Source organism: Lampris incognitus, chromosome 10 (genome assembly GCF_029633865.1).
Source record: "Lampris incognitus isolate fLamInc1 chromosome 10, fLamInc1.hap2, whole genome shotgun sequence".
Taxonomy (NCBI): Eukaryota; Metazoa; Chordata; class Actinopteri; order Lampriformes; family Lampridae; genus Lampris; species Lampris incognitus.
Window position 1 is genome coordinate 11,119,278 of NC_079220.1, and position 5,607 is coordinate 11,124,884.

The following is a 5,607-nucleotide window of genomic DNA, read 5'->3' on the forward strand; positions in this document are numbered from 1 at the left end:
CGGTAGTGTATATATACAATCAAGCTGTCAAGTTACTGATGCCGACAGCTTGAAAATGGCCTCGTGAAAAAACATAATACATTTTGGGGGAAAAATGTCCTTTTTTGAGCCTGTCAGCTTCAGAGGATCACATCTATGGAAGAGTTACATTCACAATGTAGAAGTATAGTTATACGTCCCTCAGTAAAGACTTAGGACCTGTCTGATGACCCAATTTGTTTCAATACTTTCTCACACACACACACACACACACACACACACACACACACACACACACACCCTATACTTGTGGGAGCCCCTAATTGACTACATCCATTCCCCAGCCCTTAACCTTTACCATCATAACTACATGCCTAATGTTAACCCTTACCCTAACCTAACCTTAACCCTAAACCAAAGTCCTCACCCTAAAATAGAGCATTTTCCTCATGCATGGTGACCCATAAAACATCCCCACAAGGTAGGTGGTTTCAGGTTTTTCTATCTTACGTTTGGTCCCCATTAGGATAGTAAAACCTGGTACACACACACACACACACACACACACTCTCTCTCTCTCTCTCTCACACACACATGATTTTTGATTGATTGATTTGATTGATTTTTCTGGATTTCCTGTCTTCTTCTTGCCTGCCTGCCTCTATGAAGTCACGTGCTTTCAGCTTTGTCTGACAGCCCGTGCGTCTTCCACCTCTGTTGTTCTTGTCTTGTGTTGTTGTTCAGCTGATCGCGTCAGGCGAGAGCGCTGCAAGCCCTCTGGACTCTCCCCTGCACCGCCTTTTATTCAGCTGTCATCTGCGTCTGTTTGTTGTGGGGTTGTTGGTTTTGTTTTTTCCCCTGGTGCAAAATAAACGACTAAAAATAGAAATAGCACCCTCCAAGCGTCTGTGGTGTCAGCCACAAAGACTTTTAAGGGACAGCGAACGTGAAAAGGCCTCAACCGAGGGGGCCAGCCAGCGTGGCCCTGACGCGACCTTCTGACCTTCCGCGGCGCTGCGGTGGAAAGCACGCCGTTCCGTCTCCGTCTCAGCCGGAGGAGGAACCATTATGTGTTTCTATGAGATGGGGTTTGAACTCACCCCGCAGAGGTGCACGTCACAACCCGCGGGTCTGTCGTAATTTCGGCAGATTTGCCCCGCGGATTAGCGCGTTTGACGCGAAACGCAAGGCGGTTGCGTCAAGGGGGCCCGTCACGCGATGGCGGGAAGTGACGTGGCTTGAGCCTTCCTTTCATCCTGACGGAGCTGCAATTAGTGGCGAGTGTTAATCGGAACGACCCTTTATCGGGGGTAATTATCGCAGTGTTGGATTTGTGCCTGGGTGTGTGTGTGTGTGTGGGGGGGGGGCACGCTTCCACACAAGACTGGCCACTTTGAACAGCCCGCAGAATGAAGTTAATCGGTTAATTTCACGCCACATGGGCGAGCTCACGTAAACGCCAAAGACACAGAATGCGCCGCAGCGCGCCTCATCAACTCGTTCCGGATCCGGTTAGTCACAGCGAGTGGCGGGAAAAGATGAGAGGCGGCTGGTCACCGAACGGAAAAGCAATTTCCTTATGTAAGATGATGTCGAACACGCCGGGGCATCGTGTACGACGTGGGATTTGCCGGTTGTCTAATTCTCCCCCCCCCCACTTCAAAAGCGGCAGACGAGCAACGAGGCCGGAGAGGATGGAGGTCTTTATCAGTCCAGTGGCGTGCCCGCTCCCGCGTCCCTCTCGGCCCGATGGATTTAGAGACAACCCCGGAGATTAACTCGTGAACAGCGAGCACGCTTTGTTCTGCGGGGTTCAATATTTGGTTGTTGTTAAGGAGATGAGCTGCGGGTGAGAGGGCACGCCGAGGCAGGATGAAACGCGCGCGCTTTGCGTGCACGTGTGTGTGTGTTAGTCGGGGGCGGCATGGCTCGGGAGGTAGAGCGGGTCGTCTAGTAATCGGAAGGTCGCTGGTTCGATCCCCCCCGGCTCCTCCAGTGAGCGTGTCGAAGCGTCGTTGAGCAAGATGCTGAACCCCCTAACTGCTCCTGGTGAGCAGGTTGGCGCCTTGCGTGGCGGCCTCCGCCATCAGTGTGTGAATGGGTGAATGTGAATGGGTGAATTTGAGGTGTAAAGCGCTCTGAGTGGTCGATAGACTAGAAAAGCGCTGTATAAATGCAATCCATTTACCAGAGGGACGATGGAGTGTCTGTGCAGGTGTGTGCGTGCGTGTGTGTGCGTGCTGCATTACACGAACAAGTCCATTTTCCTAATGCATTTGTTTGTTTTTGTTCTAATGTCATGCAATGCGACTTAACGTTGCACCGGTTTAAATAAGTAGTTCATGTTGATAATTATTTTATGCTATGTGTCCTCCAGACCTCCACACTTACCGGCATCTTCTGCAGCATCCCTCCTCTCTCTCGACCGAAGATGGGCTCTAAAACTCTCTATCTAAATCTCCGAATTCCTTGTTTCCCAGAGCGGAGCTTATATGAGGATGCTAAAGCCTTAGGGTGTTACCGGGAACAGGAAGAACGAGGACACAGACAGACTGAATAACACCTGGGCCTCTGCCAGAACGTTTTGATGTGGTGAGTGATCCTGCCATGATGATGATGATGATTAGATGGACTTGTAATACAATGCCGGGCTTACCCCAACCCGACTAAGACGATGCAGCAAAGCCACCAAAACTGATTTATAGTATTGACAGAGAACGCTGTAGTGTTCTTATTTCAAGTAACACTAAAAATATTACACCTCCCAATTCCCCCCCCCCACAATAGCTCTTAGGCCTTTTAATGACAGTCAAGTACCCTTTAATACTGATTGACTATTACCTTTTATCCTGATTGATCAATACTTTTTAACCTGACTGATCAATATTTTTTATCCTGACTGATCAATACTTTTTAACCTGACTCATCAATACTTTTTAACCTGACGACATAAATTACATACAAAAACACCTTAAACCTCTAAGATGAAATGTTACACTTAATATCGCTTATAAATCCAAATAAACAAGTTGCATAAAGCAAAAGCACTTAAATAATTTACTTTCACATTTTACCTTTTACTTTTGTGGGCCCACACACAAATTAACAAAAGCCAGCAATAAACACAAATAGAATAACCCCCCCGTTGCAGGCCTGTTTTTGCTGGGTATGATGTGTGAAAAGTTTCCTGACCCATTTATCCGGGCTTGGGACCGGCACAAAGAATGTGCTCGTGCATCTTCATTGGCTGGGTTTGCACTGGCTTGTGCATCCTCTGTGGCTGCATAATATTCAGAAAAGTGCAATTTCCTTTGCTGGTTTATAGTTTGTCAGCTGAATGTTCCAAAATGCCACAGTGAGAACACTTTATATTTGTTACTGTGGTCCTCTTTGTGGTCCAGAATCTGAACTAATTTGGTGAGTAGACTTTTTATAGTGATTTCTGGTCATATGGTGTGTGTAATGTGGCCAAAAAAAGAAAAAAAATTGCTGAGATAAGGGAGTTCGTCAGCTGATAACTTCAAAATGCCACAGTAAAACCGACTTACAACTGCTTGGTTGTACTTAGAGTTGTCCTGAATCTAGATACACTGAACAAAAATACAAACGCAACATTTTTGTTTTTGCTCCAATTTTTCATGAGCTCAAATCAAAGATCTAAGACTTTTTCTATGTACACAAAAGGCCTGTTTCTCTCAAATTTTGTTCAAATCTGTGTTAGTGAGCACTTCTCCTTTGCCGAGATAATCCATCCACCTGACAGGTGTGGCATATCAAGATACTGATTAGACAGCATGATTATTGCACAGGTGTGCCTTAGGCTGGTCACAATAAATGGCCACTCTAAAAAGTGCAGTTTTATCTTGGAAAGAGACACTTATTAGGCACTGAACTCTGGATTTCACAGCAATGCAGAAGGGGGGGGGGGGGTCAGAAAACCAGTTAGTATCTGGTGTGACCACCATTTGCCTCACGTAGTGCAACACATCTCCTTCGAATAGAGTTGCTCAGGTTGTTGATTGTGGCCTGTGGAATGTTGGTCCCCTCCTCTTCAATGGCTGTGCGAAGTTGCTGGACATTGGCAGGAACTGGAATACGCGGTCTTATACGCCGATCCAGAGCACCCCAAACATGCTCAACGGGTGACATGTCCGGTGAGTATGCAGGCCATGCAAGAGCTGGGATGTTCTCAGCTTCCAGGAATTGTGTACGGATGCTGGCAACATGGGGTTGTGCATAATCATACTGCAACATGAGGTGATGGATGAATGGCGCAACAATGGGCCTTAGGATCTCGTCACTGTATCGCTGTGCATTCAAAATGCCATCAAGCATATGCCTGCCCATACCATACCCCCACCGCCACCAGGGGCCGCTCTATTCACAGCGTTGACATCAGCAAACCGCTCACCCACATGACGCCATACACGCTGTCTGCCATCTGAACGGTACAGTGAAAACCGGGATTCATCAGTGAAGAGAACACTTCTCCCAAGTGCCAGACGCCATCGAAGGCGAGCATCTGCCCACTCAAGTCGGTTACGACGACGAACTGCAGTCAGGTCAAGACCCAGGTGAGGCTGACGAGCATGCAGATGAGCTTCCCTGAGACGGGTTTCTGACAGTTTCTGCAGAAATTCTTTGGTTATGTAAACCAATTGCAGGCAGCTGTCCGGGCGGCTGGTCTCAGACGATCTTGCAGGTGCAGATGCCAGATGTGGAGGTCCTGGGCTGGCGTGGTTACACGTGGTCTGCGGTTGTGAGGCTGGTTGGATGTACTGCCAAATTCTCGGAAACGACAGGTTAACCCACCAGTTTACATAGTAGAGTCGGTGAAATAATTAAACCATGGTTACTATCGTTACAGTCGTAGCTACCGTCAGCTAGCTAGATGACTCATCCTAGCTAACGGCTACGCAAAATAACGCTTGCTGCCTCATTTCAGGTTTTCGGTGGGTGTCGGACTCCGCCAAGGTTGTCCCTTGTCTCCGATTTTGTTTGTGATATTCATGGACAGGATCTCAAGGCGCAGCCAAGGTGAGGAGTGTGTCCGTTTTGGGAACCTCAGAATTGCATCTCTCTTCTTCGCAGGTGATGTGGTTTTGTTGGCTTCATCAGAACGCGACCTCCAGCGCGCACTGGGGCGGTTTGCAGCTGAGTGTGAACTGGTCAGGATGAGAGTCAGCACCTCCAAGTCTGAGGCCATGGTTCTCAACCGGAACATGGTGGATTGCTCCCTCCGGGTTGGGGATGAGTTGTTGCCTCAAGTGAAGGAGTTCGGCTCGTCGTTGGCTGGCGGCTCCACAAGTATTGGGGGAGGCCTGTAGTAGTCTGCAGCCCTCCCCGGATCGGCAGAGGGGGTGGAGCAGCGACCGGGCGGGACGGCTCGGAAGAGCGCAAGTAGTACCGGCTGCAGCCTGCGGGAAAGCGGAGTTGGTCCCGTCCAGCCCCGCTCACAGGTCCAGTCCCGCCCACAATAGATTGGCAGCAATTTACGCAGAAAATAGCGTGTGTTCAACATAAACCTGTGAGAGTTTCACGCTTTGTTCTGCATCACAAATTATGACCGTTAATATCGCGACTGTTGATTTTGAAGCTATTGTAACGTCCATGGATAAGTAGACACTT